The following is an 11,844-nucleotide window of genomic DNA, read 5'->3' as shown; positions in this document are numbered from 1 at the left end:
AATTATCTGAAGAAAATTACACACAAAGTAGATTAAGTAAAATGGAAAAAGCATATAACTCCTTACAAAATAGACTTAATAAAATAGAAAAATAAAACAATTCCTTAAAAACAGAATTTGTGAAATGGAAAAAGAAAATATTTCTGAAAAGTAGAATTTGTGAAATGAAAAAAAAATCCATAGAACAAAAAAATTAATTTAAAACTTCATTAGCCAAATACAAAAGGAGATCAAAAAGGTCACTAAAGAAAATAATTCACTAAAAATTAGAACTGAAAAAAATGTAAATGAATAACTCAGTGAGATATCAAAATTAACCAAAAAAGCCAAAAATGAAAAAAAATAGAAGTATAAAATATCTCATTGGAAAAACAATTGACCTGGAAAATAGATCTAGGAAAGACAATCTAAGGATTGTAGAATTTCTTGAAAACCATGATGAAAAAAGAAAGAGCTCAGACCTTATCTTTCAAGAAATAATCAAGGAAAATTGTCCTGATGTTCTCGAATCAGAATGTAAAATAGCCATTGAAAGAATTCACAGATAACCTCCTGAAAGAGATCCCAAAATGAAAATTCCAAGGAATATTGTACATAAATTTCAGAATTATCAGACCAAGGAAAAATATTGCAATCAGCCAGAAGGAAATAATTCAAATATCGAGGAGCCATAGTCAGGATTACCCAGTACCAAATAACTTCCACCTTAAAGATCAAAGAGCCTTGAATCCGATAGCCTAAAAGTCAAAAGAACTTCGATTGTAGCAAAGAATCAACTACCCAGCTAAATTAAGCATTATATTTCAGGGAAGAAGATGTGCATTCAAATGATATAGATGTATTTCATTTAATTCTGATGAAAAGACCAAATCTGAACAAAAAACAAATTGACCAAATACAGAACTCAAGAAAAGCAGTAAAAAGATAAAAAAGAAAAAAAAAACTTTTGAGAACTATTTTCTCTGCTATGAGTACACGTAAAGAATGCAGATATAATTTAATTTTACTGTAATAATATAAAAATGAAACTAGAGAAAAGGGGGTTATACTGGAAAAAGGAGGAAATGTAGATATAATGAAAGAAATTGCATCACTTGAAGAGGCAAAGAAAAAAACTAGTGTAATTGAGAGAAAAAATGGATGGGGATGAACATTGTGCTAATCTTACTCATAGATTTGGCTCGAAGGGAGAATATTAGACATATTTTGCTTCACACAAAACCTTCTTTCACCTTATAGGGAAATGGAAGAGGAAAGGGGAAAGGAAAGAGGGTGACTAAGAAAAGGGAAAATAGAAGTAGTAGTGGAAAAGTATAAGAAAGGGAGAGGGGCTTTAAAGGAGAAGGACTGTTTGAGGAGACAGCAGTCAGAAGTAAAATACTGGGGAGGGGAAAAGGGGGGAAAGAAAAAAGAAAAGCCTAACTTGGGGTAAATAAGTTTGCGGGAAATACAGAATTAGTCATTTTAACTGTGAATGTGAATAGGATGGATTCATCCATAAAATGGGAGTGAATTGCAGACTGGATTAAAATCTAGAATTCTACAATACATTGTTGATAAGAAATATATTTAAAGCAGAATGACACATTTAGAATTAAGGTAAAAAGCTGGAGCAGAATCTATTATGCTTTAGGTGAAGTTAAAAAAAAAAAAAAAAGCAGGGGTAGCAATCCTGATCTCACATCAAGCAAAAGTAAAAATAAATCTAATTAAAACAGATAAAGGACAGAACGAAATCTTGCTAAAGGGTACCATAGATAATAGAATAATATCAATACTAAATATATATGTACCAAATGGTATAGCATCCAAATTCCTAGAGGAAAAGTTAAGGGAGCAGCAAGAAGAAATAGCAAAATTTACTGATAGGGGAGCTCAATCTTGTTCTCTCAGAACTAGATAAACTGAACCACAAAAAAAAATGAGAAAGAAGTTAAGGAGGTAAATTGAATATTAGAAAAGTTAGATATATTAGATCTTTGGAGAAAATTGAATGGAGACAGAAAGTAGCATACTTTTTTTTTTTTCTCAGTGCTTCATGGAACCTATGCAAAAATTAATCTATTAGGGCTTAAAGACTTCAAAATCAAATGTGGAAATAGTAAATGCATTTCCCCAATCATGATGCAATACAAATTACATGCAACAAAAAGCCAGAGGAAAATAGACAAAAAAAAATTGGAAACTAAATAATCTATTTCTACTTTTTAATGTGTTGTTTCCTTCAGTGGATTTTTTTGCATTTGGCCTATTGAGTTTTTTAGGGAACTAATTTTTTCCTTGGATTTTTTTTTTTTTTTTTTGCATTTGGCTAATAGTTTTTTTTTTGTTTGTTTTTTTTAAAAGAAATTGCCTACCTTTTTTCCAAGCTGTTGCTGTTTCTTACACAACTATCATTTCTAGTCTCAATTGTTTTCTTCCACCTTTCTTATTTGCTATTTACATTCTTTTATAAGCACTTCTAAGAATTGTATTTGTGCTTGAAAGCAATTCATTTCACCCTTTGAGTCTTCTACCATGGAGCCAAGGAGGTGGAGAGTAGATAGGTTTTTTATCTAAGCAACCCTGACATCTCTCAGATCAATACCAGATCAAGCCTCTGAACTGCTTTTGGAGGGACAGAACCCACAAATATTTGGAGTGTAACAAATTTCCAGCAGAAGATATATTGGAAGTATGTCAGAAAATTCTTCCAATCAGGAATGAGGGAAGGCGGTCAAACAAAAGCACAGTGCAGGGACCCAGGTGTGGCATCCATGAACTGGGGAATCTACCTGGAGGCTCTTAGCCAAAATACAGCAGCATTAGCCACTCTGTCCTGTTTACAAGCCAGTGGATCAGTATACTAGCTGTGCAGCATCCAATGCAAATTTAAAATGAACCTCTGAAGACCAGAATAATTCAGGACTGGGCCATGCCCACCCCACACAAGAAGAAAGTCAGCAACACAGGCCCTGACAACCTCAAACCACTATTATCTGTAGAGGAAGTTATTTATGATAGAACTTTGGAGAAAATTATATGAAGATAGAAAGGAATATACATTTTTCTGCATGCTACATGGAACTTATACAAAAATTGACCATGTATAAGGGCATAAAAACCTCAAATAAAATGCAGAAAGGCAGAAATTGTAAATTATTTTTTTCAGGTCACAATACAATAAAATTTCACGATAGAAAAGAACAAGATAAAATAGACAAAAAAATTGGAAACCAAATAGTCAAATCCTAAGCAAGGAGTGGGTGATACATCGAATAATATACACCATTGACAATGTCATCCAAAAAACAAACAAACAACAAAAAAAAAAAAAACACTGATGAACATACTGAAAAATTTTAACATCCAACCAAAGCAATTCATACTGGAATTTTACTATTTCAAAAAATAAATAAATAAAGGAAAAAGGAGCCTACCAAATTCCTTTTATGACACATTTAAAAAAAGGAATTTGATAGGACTCCTTCAATCCCTATTTTTTTCAAATAGTTTATATAGCATTGGAGTTAATTGTTCTTTGAATGTTTGTAGAATTCACATGTAAATCCATCTGGTCCTGGGGATTTTTTCTTAGAGAGTTGGTTAATAGCTTGTTCTATTTTTTTTTCTAAAATGGGACTGTTTAGTCTATTTACTTCTTCCTCAGTTAATCTGGGCAAGCTATATTTTTGAAGGTATTCTTCCATTTCATATAAGTTGTCAAATTTATTGACATAAAGTTGGTTAAAGTAATTCCTAATTATTGCTCTAATTTTCTCTTCATTAGTGTAGAGTTCTTCCTTTTCATTTTTAAGACTAACAATTTGATTTTTCTCTTTCCTTTTTTAAATCAGATTTATTAAGGGTTTGTCTATTTTGTTGGTTTTTTCATAGAATCAATTCAGTTTCATTAATTAATTCAATAGTTTTTTTTTTTAACTTTCAATTTTATTGATCTCTCCTTTTATTTTTAGAATTTCAAGTTTAGTATTTGACTGGAGGGTTTTAATTTGTTCTTTTTCTAGCATTTAGTTGCAAGCCCAATTCATTGAACTTCTCTTTCTCTATTTTATGCAAGTAGACCTCTAGATATATGAAATTTCCCCTTATTACCACTTTGGCTGCATCCCACACATTTTGATATGATGTCTCATTATTGTAGTTTTCTTGGGTGAAGTTATTAATTATGTCTATGATTTGCTGTTTCACCCAATCATTCTTGAGTATGAGATTATTTAGTTTCCAATTATTTGGAAGTAAATTGCTGAAATAGTCCCATTTCATAAAAAGAAATAGAAAAAAACTATTAATCAACTCCCTAAAAAGAATCGTTTTTTGCTACACAAGAGGCATTCACAGTAGTCCTTCATCAAGAGACAGCGTGATAGAGTGGGTGAACCTCCCAGCACAACCAGAACAAAGCCTTACTCCTTACCCAGTGCTTGTGGCTAGAATTTTATTAAAGGCCATTAAGTGAGCAGTACAATTATCTGGGACAAGACCTGACAAGATATACACCTTTTATACTAATACACAAATTAATATGTTTTGTGGAATTGTCCCAGTGAGGCAAATTTTATTAGCCATGGCTCCAAATTTTACACACAGGTCTCCATTAAAGATAAGCAGGCTATTACATAATTGGCAATGGATTCTTGAAGAAAAGGTTTCTAAAGTTCCTCTTAAAGTACCAACGATTTTTACAGATGCATCCAAAGATAATATTTGCGCTGTATAATCTTGTGACTTAACTATAAAGAGAGTAGTCAGAACTCCTTTTCAGTTCACTCAGCAGAATGAATTGTATGCAATCATTCTAGCTCTTACTTATTATCCAGGAGATATAAATATAATATCTGATTCGACCTATATATTAGGTGTGGTACAAAGAATTGCCACAGCCCAAATAAAATTCGTAGCCTTTAATATATATCAGCTCTTTAAGAAATTTCAAGAGCAAGTGAGAAAGCATCCAGGTGAGATTTATATTTTGCATGTCCACTCTCATAGTGGACTTCCAGGTACTATTTTAATGGTAATTCAAAGGAAGATAGCCTTTTCACTATATTGGTCAATACTCCTTTATTTCAAGAAGCCCAGGAATCTCATTCTAAATCTCATCAGGCTGCTCAAGCTTTATGTTTATAGTTTGGAAAAACAAGAGAGGAAGCTAAGAGCATAGTAAAAGCCTGGACAGCTTGCCTTCTTTTCCACGCTCCTACACTGCCTCCAGAGAAGAACCCTCGTGGTTTGAGACCCAATGAAATTTGGCAAATGGATGTAACCCATTATAAATCTTTTGGTTGCTTGTCTTTTATCCACGTTGTGGTAGATATACTTTTCAGGATTCACTTTTGCAATACCAGCAGCAAAAGAGACAGCTCTAGTGGTCACTGAGTTCCTTATCCAAGCATTTGCAATTATGGATATACCACAAGCCATAAAAACAGATAATGGACTTGTATATACTTCTAAACATTTTGCACACTTTTGTGTACAGTATAAGATTTTACACACCACTGCATACCTTTTAATCCTGAAGGACAGGCAATAGTAGAGAGAAGAAACAGAGACATTAAGATGCTTCTCCAAAAACAAAAGAAAGGGGGAGCCACAGGTAACCCTAGAGAACTTCTAAATCTAACCCTTTATACTATTAACTTCTTAATTTTTGACAAAGATGCACTGGCTCCGGCAGACAGATTTTATAAACCACCAGAAGGGCAGTGTCCAGTGTGAGCAGCTCCACTATCTTTGATAATTATCTGGTGATATGGAGAGACCCAGAAAGTGGTGAATGGAAGGGACCAAATAGGTTAACTGCTTGGGGGAGAGGGTTTGCTTGTATCTCTACAGGTGGAGAAAGAATCAGATGGGTGCCAATGAGCCGTATTTGACTTGTCCATTGGAGAGAGTTGGAGCAGACCCTTGAAACGAAGGAGAAGACCCATGAAACATTGGGTGGTTCTATTGCTGATTGTGCCCACCACTGAAAGAGAATGGCAGTTACGGTGTTTGACTCATGGACATCAAAAATTGTTGGACATCAAAACCTTCAGGAATAATTGGATTCTCTGAGACATGATAAGACTGTTGTGGGACTTGAAAGCCCTCAGGAATCATTGGATTTTCTGAGAAATGATAAGACTGTTGTGAGATTTCAAAATCTGTTGGAATCATTGGATTCCCTTACACATAAAAAGACTGTTGCAGTACTTCAAAAATTTGGGGGGATCATTGGATTCCCTGACACGTGAAACAATGGACAATAGATTGGTTTTGGGCTATCTCTTGGCTGCTGAAAAAGGCGTATGTATGACTGCTGTTTATATACCCTCCTTCTAGGACTTCTGGAAATCTTTTACAACACCATGTTGATTTATATTGTTTGTTATACCACTACTTGCATATACAATTCATGTTTGTTACACCACATCAGGTCTGCACTGACTGTGGGGAGAGTCATCACTAATAGCCTCTGCATTATTGCTATGCGCTTGTGTAATACCTCCCATGCTGATGAATTTGTGCATACTTGTTTCTAATAAGACCCTTCAGCCCAGAAACCCTCTAGCAATACCCACTTCCCTTTGGTGCTTTTCATCTCCCTTCCTGAGATGTCAGGGAGGGTGTGGTTAGGTGGGGGGGGGGGGAGTTTGATCACCTCCTTTTGGGTGTTTTCACCTCCTTTCCTGAGAAGTCAGGGAGGGTGTGATCACCTCCCCTTAGGGCTCTCACCTCCCTGAGAGGTCAAGGATGGGGTGACCACTTTGTGTTCTAAAACAAAAGAAAGTGGGAGATGTAATGGGTTCAAGCTGAGCAGATGCACTGATGTCCAGTCCAAGCCCTTAAGATTAATTAGCAATTGGACAATACTCTGTTAATATATGCTTGGAGAAAGAATGGTCCCACCCACTCTGTGTGCAAGTTTAATGTATTGTATAAGCAATAGAGGATGAGATGGGTGGAAGGTGAGAGCCAGAGGCACTGCTGGCTGGATTCATGTTGCAATAGCTCTCACTTCCTATTGCCATTCCCATTCACCTCCACAAAGAGTAAAGATCAAGGAATTTTGCTAATCCTGACTCCAGCTGATTTTAAAATACCCTGGGTGCTAAATGCAGTCATCACAATTTTTACTAGGCCTTTTAGTGGAATCTTTATTTCTGTCATATACAAGTTATATAATGTTATACAAGTAAATTAACTTTTCATGGCTCTGGTAAACTGAATTTATAATTTGTAAAAACAGACAAACAAGAAAAACAACAATGACAAAACCTCTATTATCTGCTTTTAAGGAGCTTAGTCAAATATATGAAAACTAATAATCTAAGCAGATGATTCTGTATGAGTGTATAAGATACTTGGGGAAATTCATTGACATTTTTGGAAAACCTTTTTGGTCTATGTTATTTACTTTCTTGTTAATATTTATGGAATTCTGTTAAGTTTTTAATAAGATCCTCATCATTTGTTTTAAATTCATACTTCTCTGTTTTAGAAAAGGATTCTAGTAAGATCCAGATTATGTATATGAAAATGTATTTCATAGCTATTGCACAGATCCTTATCTTAGATTCAGTAAACTTAATATTTAAAATGTATCACAAACAAGCTTAAAAGGGAAGTACAAATGTGAGGGGAAATTGCATAACCAGTATTTCTGATAAAGGTCTCATTTCTAAAATATATTAAAAAACTGTCAAATTTATAAGAAACAAGTCATTCCCCAAATGATAAATGGCAAAAATATGTGAACAATTTTCAGATGATGAAATTAAAGCCATTTATATTCAAATGAAAAAGATTCTCTGAATCACTATTGATTAGAGGAATGCAAATTAAAACAACTCTGAGGCATCATCTTTCACCTCCATGATTGGCTAAGATGACAGGAAAATATAATGATAAATGTTGGAGGCGATGTGAGAAAACTGGGAACCTAATGAGCTATTGCTGGAGTAAAATGATCCAACCATTCTGGAGAGCAATTTGAAACTATGTCCAAAAGAATATTAAACTGTGCACAGAAATTAATTCTGCAATGCTACTATTGGATCTGAATCCCAAGAAAGTCATACAGGAGGGAAAGTGGCCCACATATGCAGAAATGTGTTTAGCAAATAGGAAATATCACTCTGGTTTGATGTGGGGTGGTGTGTTTAAAGGGTTGGCAGGTGAAAAGTTATCTGGATCTCCTAATAAGTCTGATGAAAAAAGGGCTAGAAGGAGTAGTATAAGGAGAAGGAGTATGAGGCCTAGAGCGTCTTTAATAGTATAGTAGGGGTGAAATGGGATTTTGTCCAAATCTGGGTTGATTCCTGAGGGGTTGTTAGAGCCTGTTTCATGGAGGAATAGTAGGTGAACAACAGCTAATGCTATGATGATGAAGGGTAGGATGAAGTGAAAGGCAAAGAACTGTGTGAGTGTTGCTTTATCTACTGCGAAACCCCTCAAATTCATTCTGCTAGAGTGGTGCCAATGTAAGGGATAGCAGATAATAGGTTAGTAATTACGGTAGCACCTCAGAATGACATTTGACCTCAAGGAAGAACATACCCAACAAATGCTGTTGCTATCACGGTAAGTAGAAGAATCAAGCCAATGTTTCATGTTTTTTGTAGAGGTAAACTTTTTATGGTGTCAAAGAATTATAAAACAAGTAGATCCTAATCAATTGGGAAATGGCTGAAAAAGCTATAGTATTTGAAAGTCATGAAATATTATTGAAAAAAAAAAGATAAACAGGTTGATTTTAGAAAGACATGGAAAGATTTACATGAACTGATGCTGAGCAAAACAAATAGAACCAGGAATAACATATACATAGCAACAGCAAGGTTATCCAATGATCACCTATGAAAGATTTGATTCTTAGTGATTCAGCAATCCAAGGCAGATCCAATAAACTTTGGATAGAAAATACCATAAGCATCCAGAGAGAGAAATATAGAGAATGAATGTAAGTCAATACATTCCATGTTAACTTTTCTCCTTCATATTTTCCCCTTTTGTTCTGAGTTTTTTCTCCTAATATGATCCATAAGGCATGTTATTTAAAATCATTTAATGTACATATGTAACCAGAAAAAGAAAACAATAAAAAAGAGAAAAATAAAAATAAAATATAACACACATATATACACACATGTTTGTATATATGAATTTATATACACATGTGTATAGATAGATAAATGCATTACAATAAGACTGATGTCTTTTGTAAAGCTCTTTCATTTACTGTATCCATTTTATGATTGTTTTGAAAAAGTTTCATTAGTTTTCCCTAGACTGTTAAAGAGGTCTATGGAACACAAAACATATTAGAATCTTTGCCATAAGGGATGTCATATTATAATGACAATTATTGTTTCAAAAATGAAAGTCACTCAACAAGATGTCTATTGACACAATGTTTCGTATTTTGCACTACATTAAATTTTTTTTCACTGTGAGAAGAACTGTTCAAAACTGATGTCCTTAGAGATAGTGAACCAGTATTTCCTTCTTTATAAATCAAGGATAGTGCATCCATAATAAACTTTATGTTGCACCCAGCTAATTTAAGGTTATATCTACCTGGATTGTATCCACCAAGTTTTTATCCAGACTTGCTAAACATGACTCAAAGGAAACACATTGTGGAGGAACATCTAGACTGACAAATAATCTTGTAACTGATAAAATATCAGCATTAGAGACATGAGGACAGGACATTATAGGATCTAACATGTAATCACATGCATCAGGGTTCCACCAGTGTGAACATATCTATGTCTTGACTTTGACCTCTAGGAAGTATGATAACTTAAACAATGTCAAATCCCATCAATAAGAGAATGCAATAGTATTTTATGTAACTTTGTCATTAGGATTTTTTTTTTTTAGAAGCAAACCTCATACCTATATGACAAAGGAACAATATTAAGTAAACAAAGATTTCTTTAACACACTTATTTTCCCTAGCTCTATATCAACTTTCTTGACAATAACTTTCTATCTTCTCAGGTTTCCATCTCTATTTTACCAGTTTTATTTCACTTTCCAAGGGAATATAAGTTTAACCTGATTCAGTTTCTTTATCCCTAGATCAAACTTATTTTACTTAGCATAGCTTCACTAATAGAACCAACTATCACATAATATACACCATTCTGATACAACATATTTATATATGCATATATAAACACACATACACACATGTATATATATATATATATATATATGTGTGTGTGTGTGTGTGTGTGTGTGTGAATACATAGGCACAAATTTACTTTTAGATACAAATATATTTAGCAAACACACTAATAATTATTTTCTAATAGCAGAGAAGCAAATCATTTAATAAATTGGAACCCCAAATAATCTTTCAGAAGGAAACCTTAGAATTGTTATTTTCCTTAATCTCTTCCTTTTCTTATCATCTAGATACTGACCTTCTCATGTAGGCTTCTAGGAAAAATAGGCTCTTTATGTTTGCTTCTCTAACAATACATCTTTTGCCTTCTAGGTTGATGTGTTCCCTACTTGACCAGCTGTAATGGATTTTTATTCACCTGAAACCAATGACCTATTGAGCTAAGCACACATTACTGTTCACCACAGGGCGCCCCTCCATTGGTAAGAAGACTAATAAGGAAGCAATTCAGTTCTCCTCTACTAATGCTGTCATTGAGATTTTTTTTTTTTTGAAGCAAACCTCAGTCAATAATGTTGAGGCCTTATTGCTACTCATTTTGAACTTTTTGCCTGCTGAGATAATCTAATCTCACTGCAGGACTTCCTGGAAGAGACTAAATGTGACTGATATGATCCAGAAATGTAGGTATGGAGTGTGACTCTTACATGAACCTTTGAGTCATAACTATCTTGAAGGGCACCATTTCCCCTGGCCTAGTTACATAAAGAGACAGGCTTTTAGGGTCTTCTTTTGCTCTGCTCCCTCCCACTCTGCAGCCTGTTTTCTTTTCTTTTTCTTTTTTATTAAAGCTGTGAACAACAATGAAGGATGATTGAAGAGCAAAGACCCCAAGACTCTTCAATTTTCCAAATTGCTTTAATTTGATGAAGAAGGAATGCTACATTTTGTTAAATTATATTATGATAAAGAGGAGCTGGTTGCTTCCCAGCATGAATCTGAAAGCAAATTATTTCCATAGAAAAGGACGATGTATTTAACCAGACAAGTAATTATGTTGTGGTGCTACTATCTCCCCTGCTTCAGATTATAAAAAAGAATTCAATGATCACTCCATTAGATCAAAAAATAATTTTAGTGATACATTCAAATTGGATTCATTTATTACTAAGCATGTTCTAATGCATTTTTGGATTAGCCTTCATGCATTTTGCTGATTACAATCTTTAGTCTATGCTTTTACTTAAAAATCTACTTTAAATTGTCATACTTTTTTCAGTTAACATATTAAACAATATTATTTTTCTTGTTTTATATTATAAATCATTTTTAATTTTATGTTTTTATGTTATTAGATAAATTTTTTTTCTCCTATAATTTAACTCAATTATTTTCTGTCAAAAATCAAACATGACTTATTTCAAGACAATATAGTTGCGTAATATTAATTTTCATATAATTTTTGTTAATTAATAAATATGTCATAGATATTCATATAAATATTCATATATAATTCATATAATTTATATAGCATACATATAATACTATATATGTATATGTATGGTGCTACATTATATATTATAATAATAAGAAATATAATGTATTTATGGGTCTGTATAGATACATGCACACACATATATGGATGTACATATGTACATAGATACATATATGCACACATATATATGCCCCAAACTTCTTAAACAATAATCTAAATATGTTAA

General features: G+C 33.4%; 1 pseudogene; it reads right to left on the bottom strand.

Annotated features, from left to right (window-relative positions):
- Positions 1-7,983: 7,983 nt before the first annotated feature.
- LOC116420541 overlaps positions 7,984-11,844 on the bottom strand; it is a 150,212-nt pseudogene continuing 146,351 nt past the window's right edge.

Source organism: Sarcophilus harrisii, chromosome 1 (genome assembly GCF_902635505.1).
Source record: "Sarcophilus harrisii chromosome 1, mSarHar1.11, whole genome shotgun sequence".
NCBI classification, from domain to species: Eukaryota; Metazoa; Chordata; class Mammalia; order Dasyuromorphia; family Dasyuridae; genus Sarcophilus; species Sarcophilus harrisii.
Note: the sequence above shows the minus strand (reverse complement) of the source record. Positions and strands in the feature narration are given on the sequence as shown.